The following is a 14,598-nucleotide window of genomic DNA, read 5'->3' as shown; positions in this document are numbered from 1 at the left end:
AAAAAAAAAAAAAAAAAGCCATGAGATAACTCATACTCTTTAACTAGGAAACTTTGAGGAAATGTCTAAAAGTTAGAGAAAAGCAATCAGTAGCAAAATGTCCAGATTGCTGCTGTTCGTAGTAATAAAAACTTGGAAATAGTTTGCAGAACCAACAATAGGGGAATGAGTTAGTCAACTGCAGTATATCAGTATAATAGGCGAAATTAAAAAGGTTAGAAAGTGTGAGCTCTGCCTGTACCTGTGCATGTAAAGCCTTTTTTTTTTTTTTTTAAATACAGAGTCTAGCTCTGTCGCCAGGCTGGAGTGCAATGGCGTAATCTCAGCTTACTGCAACTTCTGCCTCCTGGGTTCAAGCAATTCTTCTGCCTCAGCTTCCCAAGTAGCTTGGGATTACAGGCATGCGCCATCACGCCCAGCTGATTTTTGTATTTTTAGTAGAGATGGGGTTTTACCTTGTTGGCCAGGATGGTCTCAATCTCCTGATCTCGTCATCCGCCAACCTTGGCCTCCCAAGGCCACGTTTTTTTTTTTTTTAAAGGTCCAGGCTTATTCTTTATTTAAAGCACAGACCTGGGTTGACAGCTCATGTCTGTAATCCCAGCACTTTGGGATGCTGAGGTAGGCAGATGACTTGAGTCTTAGGAGTTCGAGACCAGACTGGGCAACATGGCGAAATCCCCATCTGTACCAAAAAAAAAAAAAAAAAAAAACAGCACAGTTCAAAGTCATTAAATCATTAAATCCAGTACAAAAGAAATGGCTCCCATTTCCTGTATTGGCATCAGACCTCCCACCAGCTGCAATTACATCATTTTTATCTATCCTCTGCTTTTCCTTTTTGTGGGGGTAGGGGTGGGTCAAAGAGACTTCAACCTCAAAACCAAGGAGAAATCCCTGATTGCAGAGAAACACAGGAAATGACTCTTCCTCTGTGAAAGGCAGTCAGGAACTCTGCCCCAGTGATGAGGACCACTGATGGTGTGGGAGAGCGATCAGGAAGAGAATATTCCTGGAGGTAGCATAAAAACAGCGAGAGCCCAGGAAATCACACTCCTGGGATGGCTGCTGTCACCACCATCACCCTCTCTTCTGTCTCCACCTCGGTGCCATCAAATTGGGTGAGGAACAAAGGAAAATAATTTCATGTAGAAAACCAAAGTGAACAGGAATGTGGGTGGTGTGAACATAAAAGAAGAAACTAACATGATCAAAAGTTTCTGCCTGCTGCTTTCCCGCCCTGTGGTGGAAATCCCTGATCCATTTCTTCATGTGTCTAACTTCCAAGGAGGGGGCTAACAGCATACACGTGAGATCTGAGGTATGGTTTACTCAGAGATCTAAACGGTGGGCCCTTTTGAGATGATGGCTGCAGTAAAGGTGTCTGCAATGTCCTTGGTTACTCCACCTCTTGAGCAGGGGTCTAGTTTACCATTGCTGAAAACAACGTCCATGTGCGAACTATTTTTTTGTCTCCATACATAGTAGTGATCCAGGAGGGCCTTGATCTCACACTCCACTGTTTAAAACACTTATCAGAAAACCCCTTCAAGTTCCACGAGTGAAGTCCAAATAGGTCATCGATACAAAAGCGCATGACTATTTCTGTGCAGACCTGCTAACTCCAACCCAGGAATCCCAGAGCGCTAGCTGTTGCCTCTGAACTACTCAGGCACGTCACCTGGCCCGGATCGTCGGAATATACACTCACAACTTGGAAAATATTCTGCAGCAATGAATCCGATACATTGGTTTTTCTCAAATATTGGCACATGGCCTTGAGAGGCCAAGCAGACAAATGCTATAAAGCGTTAGAGGCGTAAGGATAGCTCACCACTGCAAGTCTCACCCAGGTTTTAGAGATCCAGCCTTTCAAATGTCGAATGTCAGTAAGCCTCTGCAAACTACCACCCATATTTGAGAGTCGATTAATGGCATGCCAGGACCTGTGGATGTTCTCTGAACAATATGGACCACTTTTGCTAAAATCTGTAGTTATGATCTTCATAAATACACCATAAGGTACCAAATCCTTAAACTGCTAGATAAGGGCAGAAGTTGCAAGAGCTCCAACTCCCATATGAGGGTATTTCATCCTGAACTAGGCTGCAAGCATGCCACCGTATGGACCCTGGAGGGCCACAACAGGGTGATTTTCAGCTCCTAGGATTGTTCTGTTCAAGTGTTTGATTAGCTCTGCAGAATCAGCCAGAGCTTGTTCTGATGTCAGGAGATCCAAATGTCCAGAATGCTTGAATGGGTCATCACAGGACAGGGAGTCTCCGCAGTATCGCTGTTCAGCATACACCAACGTAGCTTTCGGTTCCTCAGCTATATACCACATGAACCATGTATTACTGCAAAACCAGCTGATGTCCCTGTCATCTTTCTTCCAGCATTTATCAGCTATTAGATACTGCTGTTCAAAAAGTTTTCACGGTATTAAATGCAAATTGATCAACCCTCTGATAGAAGTGAAGAACCGAGTAGTTCTTGGCAACAGCCGGGTGGGATGTGGGGTTGGCTGGCAAGTGCAGGCTGCCGAGAGCCCTTAAGGCCAGCTGGAGAGCCGTGGTGGTCCCGGGCACCAGGAAAGCCACCAGCAGAAGCGGGAGGGCTTGGTGGCCCATGGCTCAGGCTGGTGGTTGCAGTGCAGGTCTAAAGCCATTTTAAGTGAATGTTTTCTCTATTTAAAAAGTAATTTTCTAGTTTCGAGGCTGAGTTTAAAAGCAGGTTATTTTTCTCTGAGTAAGCGCTTAGACAACAAAGTTTCACCATATAAGTTACACAAAAGTAAACTCAACAGCTGCCTTCCACCCAGAGGCAGGGAGGGAGTGAACAGACCCTAGACTGGGGAGACTACAGGGCAGATTTATGGAAGGGGGAGCTGGGAAATGTCTTAGACGGCTTGGGCTGTTGCAACAAAATGCCATGGACTGAGTGACTTTAACAACGGAAATTTATTTCTCATCGTTCTAGAGACCGGAAGTCCAAGATCAAGGTTCTGGCTGATGTGGTTCCTGGAGAGGACTGCTTCCTGGCTTGCAGATGGCCACCATCTCGCTGTGTCCTCACATGGCAGGGGTCAGGGGATCTGGTGTCTCTTCCTTTTCTTATAAGAACACTAATTCCATCCTCATGACCTCATCTAAACCTAATTACCTCCCAAAGGCCCCACCTCCTAACACTATTCCATCGGGAATTAAGGTTTCAACATACACATTTGAGGGGGATACAAACATTGAGTCCATAGCAAAGGATTATTCCACCAGCAGATGTTGGGCAGTGCACAAAATAGGCCAGGCTGGGCCAGGCACGGTGGCTCATGCCTGCAATCCCAGCACTTTGGAAGGCCGAGGCAGGTGGATCACCTGAAGTCAGGAGTTTGAGACCAGTCTAGCCAACATGGTGGAACCCCATCTCTACTAAAAATAAAAAAATTAGCCAGGTGTCATGGTGGGCACCTGTAGTTCAGCTACTCAGGAGGTTGAGTCAGGAGAATCACTCGAACCTGGGAGGCGGAGGCTGCAGTGAGCCAAGATCACTGCACTCCAGACTGGGCAACAGAGAGAGACTCTGTCTCAAAAAAAATAAATAAATAAATAAAAATAAAGTTCAGATTGGGAAGGCTCAAGAGCTCCTTCCTCTGCAAGTCTAGCTGGGAGCAGTCATAGTTGTGAAGAGAGGCTGGGCACGTGGGGCTAGCCCACACATGCACGCATACACCACAGTCAGATTGCATCACTAACAGCCAATCACACGCCTTTAATTCAGACCTAGCATTATAAACTTTATTTCTCAACACAGGCTCCATCAAGTTCAAGACACTTTTGTTAGTGATGATGTTAGCCATCTAGTCAACCCCTAGAGAATGGAGGGTCCTGGGAATTTAACCATGTCAATACAGTCATTTTTATATTTATTAACTGAAGAAAAATGAGTGCACTTTAAGAATTTTTTAAGATTAAGATATAAAAAAAGAAGTCAAAAGGAACCAAATCAGGACTATAAGGTGGATGCCTAATGATTTCCCACTGAAACGCTCATTGAATTACCCTCATTGGATAAGAGGAATGAGCAGGAAGGATGTTATGACGGAGAAGGACTCTCTAGTGAAGCTTTCCTGGACATTTTTTTACTAAAGCTTTAGCTAACTTTCTCAAAACACATTCAAAATAGGCATATATTATTGTTCTTTGGCCCTCCAGAAAGTCAACAAACAAAATACCTTGAGCATCCCAAAAGACTGTTGCCATGACCTTTGCCCCTGACTGGTCCACTGTTGCTTTGGTTGGACTACTTCCGTCTCTTGGCAGCCAGTGCTTAGTTGTGCTTTGTCTTCAGGATCATATTGGTAAAGCCACGTTCCATCTCCCATTACAGTTCTTCAAAGAAATGCTTCAGGATCTTGATTCCACTTCTTTAAAATTTTCATTGAAAGCTCTGCTCTTGTCTGTAGCTGATTCAGATGCAACAGTGTTAGCAGCCATCAAGTGGAAAGTTTGCTCGAGTTTAATTTTTCAGTCAGAATTGTGTAAGCTGAACCAGTTGAGATGTGTATGGCGTTGGCTATTGTTTCTGGTTGTTTTTTTTTTTCAGACAAAGTCTCGCTCTGTTGCCATGCACCAGGCTTGAGTGCAGTGGCATGATCTCGGCTCACTGCAACCTCCGCCTCCCACGTTCAAGCAATTCCCCTGCCTCAGCCTCCCGAGTAGGTGGGACTACAGGCGCATGCAACCACGCCCAGCTAATTTTTGTATTTTTTTAGTAGAGACAGGGTTTCACCATGTTGGCCAGGATGGTCTCGATCTCTTGACCTCATTATCAACCCGCCTCGGCCTCCCAAAGTGCTGGGATTACAGGCGTGAGCCACCGTGTCCGGCCTGTTGCTGTTGTTAATCATTGGTCCTCTTCAGTTAGGGCATGGATAAGATGAATTTTTTCCTCAAAAATTAATGTGGATGGTCTGTTGCTGTGCGCTTCATCTTTAGTATCATCTTAAAATGAGCTATCTGTTTGTAAACTGCTGACCTCTTCAGAGCATTGTTCCTATAACATTTTCATAAAGCATCAATGATTTCACCATTCTTCTTACCCAAGCATCACCATAAATTGGATGTTTGTTCTTGCTTCAGTTAGCAGAATTCATGTTTCTCCGATAGGAGCTCTTTTCAAAATGATGAAACCATTCTTAGTGTCTCAAACTATATCCTGTTCAGACATGTTATAACAAATTAATACAAATTTATTGTGGCACAAAAAATGAAAACCATAGCTTCCATTTCCATTTCCTTCTTTTAGTTCTTTCATTATTTGCATTTTCCATGAACTTTTTGAAGACCCCTCATATAGCTTGTGGCCTACAGTTAAGCTGAGCCACTTTAAGGGATAGCCTGAGGACCAAAAGGAAGAAGCCATGAAATAGGGCAACATTTGATTGGATATTCAGGACCCACAAGGGGAATTTCCCTGGCATCCCCTTTGTTGTAGTAAAAATAGCAAAATATAAGACAGTACTAATTACGGCAACATGCTAATGTATATTTGAGGATTGACAAACATTGCAATTTTAAAAGGGTGACATAGAATATAAGATTTGTTTTTTTTTCTCCTAGAAGATTATAGACCCAAAAATAAAATTTTAAAAAATGCTCCAGATGATTTCCTTGAATTCAAGAATAGCTTTCATGAACATGTATTTAAAATATTTATTGGCTGGGCACGGTGGCTCATGCTTTTAATCCCAGCACTTTGGGAGACCAAGGTGGGTGGATCATAAGACCAGGAGTTCAAGATCAGTCTGGTCAATATGATAAAACCCCGTCTCTACTAAAATACAAAAATTAGCTGAGCGTGGTGGTAGATGCCTAGAGTCCCAGCTACTCAGGAGGCTGAGGAAGGAGAATTGCTTGAACTTGGGAGGTGGTGGTTACAGTGAGCCGAGATCATGCCACTGCACTCCAGCCTGGGCAACAGAGCAAGATTCCATCTAAAAAAAAAAAAAAAAAAATCTATCTATCTATCTATCTATCTATCTATCTACCTACCACATACTATGCTCTGGACCCTATGGTAGGTTCTGAGGTTACATCATTGAACAAGAGAGACATTATCTCTATCTTCATCATGCATAATCTAGTGGAGAAGGCACCAACACTTGCACAACTAGCACTGTCATACAAGTGCTACAAAGGAGAATGTGACTGCTATGAGATTGAAATTGTCTTAGTTCATTTAGTGTTGCTGTAATAGAATATGGACATTGTCTTAGTCTGTTTAGCATTGTTATAACAGACTACCTGGGGCTGAGTAATTTATAAAGAAGAGATTTCTTTGGTTTGCAGTTATGGTGGCTGGAAAGCCTAAGGGTGTGGCACTGGCATCTGCCCGGCTTCTGATGAGGCTTGAGGCTTGTGTTGCATCACAGCATGACAAAGAAGCAGAAGGGTTTGCCGGCTTGTGCAGAGAGACAAAGCAAGAGAAGCAAGCTGGCTTTGTAACAATCTATTCTTGCAAGAACTAATCCACTCCTGAAAGAACTCACTTCGTCTTTTGAGAAAGACGTTAATTCATCTTAATGGCTTAGTCATCTCTTAAAGGTCCCATCTCCCTGCATCATGACATTGGCAATTACATTCAGCATGAGTTTTGCTGGGGACTCTCAAACCATAGCAAACATCACGGGGTTCCATCTAAATGGGAATGTGGTGTGGGAGTGGGGAATCAGAGACAATTTTTTAAATAAGTGATTTAATGGAGATTTGAAGGATAAAGAGGGGTTATCTGAATATGGAGGTGAATGAAGAAAGATACTGGGGAGCAGAGGAAGCAACAAGGGCAAAAGCCCAGGGGCAGGGAGGCTCAAGAGGCTGGAATGGCCGGAACGAAAACTAGACAGGGAGGAACTAGATTACCCCGCATCTTAGAGGCCAAGTCAAAGATTTTGTTCCCATCCTGGATGCAATAGAAAGTGCACCCACTGGAGTATCTGAAGCAGGAGGAGTGATACTGAAGGGCAAGAATGAATATGAGGAAAGCTGTCAGGAGGCAAGAGATAGCAGGCGCCTAGATCAGGGTACTGATCATGAAGATGGACACAAAGAAATGGACTCGTGGTATGTTTTGAGTATATCAAATATATATTCAAAAATATATCAAATCAACAGGACTTGGTAAAGGCTTGGACATGGGACATGAAGGAGGTGTCAACGATGACTCTCAATGTGGTTTTCAACTTGAGCAACTCCACAGATACTGATCATTTACCACAGGGGCTTTGGGGGAGGGGTGAATTTGGAGGAAAAATGATGAGTCCGGTTAGAATTCCAAGGATGACACTGGACAAAAATGAGAGGTACACATTTGGGAATCAAATGAATAGGATCCACTAGGGAGAGAGCACAGAGAAACAGAAAGCCCAGGACTGCACCCTGAAGAATGCCAGGATTTATAGGTTGGGGAGGGAAGGATGAGGCAGCAAAGGAAGCTGAGAAGTGGTCACTAAACAGGAGAGAAACTAGAAGAGGATGCTTGTGGCAACTGATGGAAGAGAATATTTTAGGAAGGTGATGATCAACACTGTTGAATGGTGCCGCCAAGTTGAGAAGAGAAGGACCAAGATGTCTCTGTTGTTAGCACTTCCCATGCCCTTCCTTGCGTGAGGCAGATTTTCTGGGTTGTGAGATAGAAGATAGTATGCAGCGGGTTGAAATACAACTGGAAGGTGACAGCGTGTGACTCTAATGGGGAGAAGAGGTGTGATGTGGAGCTGAAGACAATGGGGCATTGAAGGAAGGATACTAAAGATGGAAGCGACTTGATTACGTTTCCACTGCTGATTAGAAGGGACTATTACATGATAGGAGGAGATTCAAGATAGCTATACCGTGAAGGTCAAAAGGGATGGATTTAGAGCCATCTCTTAAAGGCACCATCTCCCTGGGTTTAGAGCCCAGGAGTGAAAGGCTGTTTGGACATTCTGTACTGGGGGAATGTGGTGGGGAGGTGGTGGGGGTTGTTGACTGTTAACTTCTCAGCAGGGTTATCTGGTTGGGCCATGTGCTGGGGAACCCCTGACGTCAGTACCTTCAGGTCTCTCCTCTGGGCCATCTGATTCCCCTGAGGAGAAGCTTCCAGCGTCTTGCCTAGAGGGTCAAGACCTGCCTGCCTGCATTCTGGGAGCTGAGTGAGAGAAGAGGCTGCCCACTGCAGCTTCCAGCAGACGTAACTCATTCCGTTGCCTCATGCTTTTAGGAGCCTTACCTTTCCTCGTGCCTGATGTTCTCAGTCCTGAGACTCTCTCTGCTTTCTCCACAGACTGAATCTCCTGATGGGGTTGGGGAGAGGCAGTGGTGGAGTGGGGGTGGGGAAACCGCAGAGCCAATTGCTTCTCCCCCACTTCAAGTGCCTTCTTGAGCTGTTTGAGGGTGCTGTGATGGAAATCATGTTGAGCACAGTTTTCTGCACTGCCAGATTTAGCTTTCAAGAGTTTTCCAACTTCTAAAACCTCACTGTTCTCTCCCCTGTTATCTCTTTACTGTGGTTTGGTAGGGCTTCAGGAGAGGTCAGACTTAGACACAGGTGTTCAATCTGCCATCTTCATCCAGAAGTCAGTGTCAAAGCCTGTCGACGGTGGAGGAATATTTTGGTTTTTATAAGAAAGGAAAAGGCCCCAGTGTCCTGTCCCTTCTGATCTGTGTGGATGCCAGCACCCCAAACCAACACCACCCAGCTGTGTCAAACCAACCCAGCGAAAACAACGAGCACACATAGATGGCAAACTGCAGGGCCCGGGGCTCAGGCAATTTGTAGTTGGAATTATTATTATTATTTTTTGTAGTTGGAATTATTAATATGTGGACCCAAAGGCTTTGACCCACTACATCAGCCACCAAAGAAAAAATGAGATAAATTTAGGAACACGTTCATCTTCCTGCTCTCATGATTAATAAAAGGCCCTTTAAGCTCAGAGAAATGATTTCTTTTTTCTGAAGCCTACAAAGAAATTTCATTAAAAATATTTAACAGAAATCCAAATAAAAGAGAAAAAGAGCCTTATTATAATCCTATCCGCTCAACTCATGGTTTGGTTTGGTTGGTTTGTTTTTTTCCAGGTTCTCAACCAGTCGTGGTCTACAGACATTCATAATTTGACAAAAAGGATCTATTTCTAGGTCAATTCTCATTGGTTTGTGAAAATGGGCATTTCCTCAAATTGTTCTGGTGCCTAAGATGGGCGCCTTTGGGAAGAGCGTTAACTGTTTTGGGTCACAAGCATGCAGAACAGTGCTTTAATTGTCTAAAACAGGGGTAAGAGTATTATCCCCTCCTTCTAAGGTGCCGGTAGTCAGGTGCTTCAGCACATGAGTGAGGCAGACACCGCTCTAGGGATGATTTGCAGGTTGTAGAGAACCTGGCTCCAGATTTTTCCTTTCAGGCAGCCACAGGGCCTAGCTTTTCCCTGAGCAGAGTCTCCTTCTGGAAGCTTAAGACATTGTGTCTCATAGCAGTACCGACATGGAGGGTTAGGAAGAATCTTCGAGGCCCTCTGGCCAGCACCCCTGATGAGTGGCGGTCTATCCTCGGCTGCACACTTCCATGGTTTGGAAACTCCCTACTGGAAGGATCCAGTGATGCTCAGACACATCTCTGAGACTAACTACAGCTGACCCCTGAACACCATGGGGGTTAGGGGCGCTGAACCTCCTCCACCCCTTGCTCAGTCAGAAATCTCTGTATCTCTCTTTGGCTCTCCTAAAACTTAACTACTAATAGCCTACTGTTGACTGGAAGCCTTACTAATAACATAAACTGTTGATTGATTAGCACATATTTTGCATGGTACACACACACACACACACACACGCACACACACACACTGTATTCTTACAATAAAGTCACCTAGAGAATAGAAAATGTTACTAAGAAAATCCTAAGGAAGAGAAAATACATTAACTATCCATTAAGTCCAAGCGGATCATCATCAAGGTCTTCATCCTCATTTTCTTCACGTTGAGTAGGCTGAGGAGGAGGAGGGATTGGTCTTGCTTTCTCAGGGGTGGCAGAGATGGAAGAAAATCTGGGCAAAAGTAAACGCATGCAGTTGAAACCTGTGATGTTTAAGGGTCAGCTGTGATTCAATAAGTCCTGAGCTCCCCCCACCCCCAACCCCCACCTTTACAGTTTTGAGCAGGGAGCATGGCTAAGGGAGGCCAGGCCGGACTGGGTACTGCAATGGGGATTGGCGATACCCAGATGCAGTTTGTGTTCCAAGTGAGCAGATGTGGGCACAGAGAGAAAGCCTAGCCTGTTAATGGAACCCCAGAAGGCCTGGCCAGCAGCAGTCCCCAAATTCCAGCTGTGTGTGTCAGTCTGCTGCAGTCCCCAGCATGAACGCATTTAACTATCTGCAGCTCCCAGCGACATTCTGCTTTCTAGTTCCCGACACCTGCTGATCTGCCCTGATCCACAGCCACCCACCCCCACCCCATCCCCACGTCACAGTCCCTGCCCCAGACGAGGCCCTGACCCCTAAATCAGATTGTTCGATTTAGGGCATAGCAAAGCTTGCAACTCCCTGTGGCGGATACTAGACTGTCCCCTGTCACCCATTTCAGTGCCTTCTAGAATGCCTTCTTGTTTTGTAGCCGACAAAAAGCTAAAAACTCCATTTCCCAGGTTTCCTCCCAACCAGGGCTCTGATGGGCTCAGATTCCACCAATGAGAGAGGCAAACGTGAGGCTTCTTCCACTGGGACCTGAGCCAAGAGGGGCGGGGAGAGGGCAAGACAATCAGTAATTCAGCCAGCATACAGGGCCCAGGAGGCAGCGTGAGTGTGGTGGTGACCCCTTATGGATGGCTTTCTGCTGGTGGTGCTTCAGAGTGTGCTGCTGAGGCTGGGAGTTGTTCCTGGAACCGCCTCCCTATAGTCAGCTTCTCCAGGTCTTCAAGGAATTTTGTAAACCGTCTGATAGTAATGAACCCCATGAACTGGCCAGAGCGGTTTCTGTTGTTTACAAGAAAACCCTTTTTTAATGTATCCTCAGATACTTGTTGATATAACATTTAATAGGTATATTAATAGTTAATATCCACTTATTGATATCCTGTGACATTCCAATCTCTCATTATCTATGCTTGTATATATGTACACACTGTGTACATATATACATGTATCTATTATCTGTGTGTGTATATATACATATATATGCACACACTGTGTACATATATATGTATATATACACACATAATCAGTCAACTGTAATGTATGTATACACACTGTTTGGATATATTTATATATACATATACACACATATATTATACACATATACACATGTGTGTATATTTAAGGTATACTGGAGTACTTAAGTATTTAAGGTCTATGGGAAGATATGTATCGGTTATATGCAAATACTACATCATTTAATATCAATGACTTCATTATTTGTGGGATTTTGGCATGTGGGAGCTTCTGGAACCAATTCCCCACAGATTCCAAGAGATGACATACATGCATATACATACATGTGTATATGTATACATATATATACAGATACATATATACCCATATATATGTATGTTCATATATGTATACTATATATGTGTGTATATGCATGTAAATACATATATACCCATGTGTATTATACACATATATCTGCATTATATAGTGTGTATATATGAATATATACATGCATCCAGACAGTGTGTATATATACACACATGTGTCATACATATATGTACAAAACATGTATGTATATGCATATACAGTTGTCACTTGGACTCAGGGGGATTGGTTCCAGGAGCACTCCATGCCTAGATCTCACAGGATGAAGTCCTTGATAAAAAATGATACAGGGTTTGCATATAAATTATACAGATCCTGCCATACACCTTAAGTACTTTAAATGATCTCTAGATTATTTATAATACCTCAAACAATGTAAATAGTTGTTATACTATATTGTTTAGTGAATAATGACAAGAAAAATATATGTACATGTTTAGTACTGACACTTTTTGTTCAAACATTTTTGCTCCATTGTTGGTTGAATCCAGGCATGTGGAACCCATAGATAGCGAGGGCCTGGCTGGGCACAGTGGCTCACACCTGTAATCCCAGTACTTTGGGAGGCCAAGGTGGGTGGATCACTTGAGGTCAGGAGTTCGAGACAGCCTGGCCAACATGGTGAAAACCTATCTCTACTAAAATTACAAAAAGTTAGCCAGGCATGGTGGCACGCTCCTGTAATCCCAGCTACTCAGTGGCTGAGGCAGGAGAATCGCTTGAACACAGGAGGCGGAGGTTGCAGTGAACTGAGATCATACCACTGCACTCCAGCCTGGGTGATAGAGCGAGACTCCATCTCAAAAAAAAAAAAAAGCAAAGATAGAGAGGGCCTACTGAGTATGTTTGTGTGTATATCGCCTCAACATCAGAACAACCTCAGATGTAGCATTATTCTTAATTTGGAAACAAGCTGAGAGTCAGAATTGAACAATTTTCCCAAGGTTTTGTAGCCTGTAAATGGCAGAACCAGAATTGAATATAAAATATTTAAATCCGGAGACTTTGTTCCTTTCAACACTGGCACGCAAGGTAGTCCTCTGAGACATCTATAACTGCTAAGCTTGAAACCTGCATTTCCTTCCACCTGGCACCCCACTTGCCTTAGATGCCAGGCTTCATGTCATGTCCAGTCTCTAAGATCCTCACAGTTCCAGGTCTGGGTCTGTTTGGCAGCAGGGTCCTCTGAGAAGGCCTGCAGTGTGGGCCAGCCCTTTGCAAAACTTCATGTGCGTGTGAAGCCTGGGGTCTTGTCAAAATGCAGATTCTGATTCAGGAGTCTGGGGCAGGGCCTGGGACTCTGCTTTTCTTACAATTGCCCAGGTGATGCTGTAGCTGCTGTGGGTCCCCCACACCACTCTTTGAGTAGCAAAGGTGGGGCAGTGTGGCATCTCACTCTTGGTTTTGAATTTCATCTCAGCATGATCTGGGGTCACTTGTTTAACTAATGCAACCCCTCTGGGGCTTAGAATCCTCATCTGTAAAATGGGAACAATAGCATCAATCCCATGGAGGAATTTAAATGAAAGGAGACAATACATAACACAGATCAGCTTCTCATTTGTTTTGGTTAGAATTGCAGATGATTCCTCCATTGACATAAAACACCAGGCTGTTATCCAGACAGAGCTGTTAAACTTTGTGTTGGGTTCCAAATCATTTGGATTATAATGTCAGCTCTCTGCATCACCCCAGAAAAGTGATCTTAGTGAGATCCTTCTAGTTATTTTGGCTGAAACTTGTTTCAGGTGGTCTGGAAGGTTTGCCTATTTATTTATTTATTTATTTATTTGAGACAGAGTGTCACTCTGTCCATGCTGGAGTGCAGTGGTGCAGCCTCAGCTCACTGCAACCTCTACCTCCCGGGTTCAAGCAATTCTCCTGCCTCAGCCTCCTGAGTAGCTGGGATTACAGGTGCCTGCCACCATGCCCAGCTAATTTTTGTACTTTTAGCAGAGATGGGGTTTCGCCATGTTGACCAGACTGGTCTCAAACTCCTGACTTCAGGTGATCTTCCTGCCTCACCCTCCCAAGGTGCTAGAATTACGCTGTGGCTATAGATTTAAATGCTGCCTAGATTCCAAACTGCTGCACACAACCTGCCCCCAAGTCTGTGTGTGCACATCCTATCTGGAGTTTCAGAAGGAGTTGCCCCTAAGTGTGGTGTCCAAACTCTCCCTACGAGGTAACTGGGGAAAAAAAAAATCAAAGCTAGTTCCACTTTTATCCAGAGAGAACCGAAAGGTAGGATCACATTTCCTCAAACTTCTAGTGAAGAAGTCAGGCTGGGGGCTCGGCTCTGGAACCTGGTGCCAGCTGTAGGGCCGGGCTGGCCGCCTGGAAACAAACAGCCCCACACAGGCCGGGCGGAACATGCGCGCACTGCCTGCCTCTATTGTTTTCTTTCCTGGAATAGCTGCTTGTTCTCACCAGTTAGTGTGGTCAGCATTTCCATTCAAGACCATGTTGTCAGGGCTTTATTTTTAAGTCAGGCATAAAAATGGGCCTTGAACTGAAACTTGGAAGCTGGGCAATTAGCATATTTGAAAGGACGCCAACTGGTCTTTTGTTATTCCATGGGGCAGAAGGGGCTTTTCCATGCTCTTCTAGATGACAAAAAGGGTTTGTGTTTGGGGCATTTTAAAACGAAGCAGTAGGCATAGACATGGCTGTTTATACACAGAAGCTCACCAGAATATCGTCTCTGGGCTCCCCAGATGATGTCTGTGTAGGGGGCTGCAAGACCCCAAGTTTCTGCTGACCAGAGGAGCTGGAGCACTTTAATGTGGAAATTGAAAGCCAAGGAACTTTGTGTTTAAAGTAGAACTGCTGGAAGTGGCCAAGTCCACGGCTGCTTTCCAGAATGCCCTGCGAGAAAATGCTGACCCACCAGCTGGCAAATGTGTCCTGAGTGCCTTCTCCCCAGGAGGCACTAGTTTAACAGAAATTTGGAGCTGGGCTGGGCAGTGATATGGAAAGAAGTATGCAGTCTAAGTAGGAGAGTCATCTGTATCTAGAAAGATAAAAGCGCAAGG

The 14,598-nt window shown here is 44.4% G+C and overlaps 1 pseudogene; it reads right to left on the bottom strand.

Annotated features, from left to right (window-relative positions):
- LOC108317460 overlaps positions 1-2,630 on the bottom strand; it is a 10,875-nt pseudogene extending 8,245 nt beyond the window's left edge.
- Between the last annotated feature and the right edge of the window lie 11,968 nt (positions 2,631-14,598).

The sequence above is a fragment of the Cebus imitator genome, unplaced genomic scaffold, assembly GCF_001604975.1.
Source record: "Cebus imitator isolate Cc_AM_T3 unplaced genomic scaffold, Cebus_imitator-1.0 Scaffold202, whole genome shotgun sequence".
Classification (NCBI taxonomy): domain Eukaryota; kingdom Metazoa; phylum Chordata; class Mammalia; order Primates; family Cebidae; genus Cebus; species Cebus imitator.
This window is presented reverse-complemented; position numbering and strand designations above follow the sequence as displayed.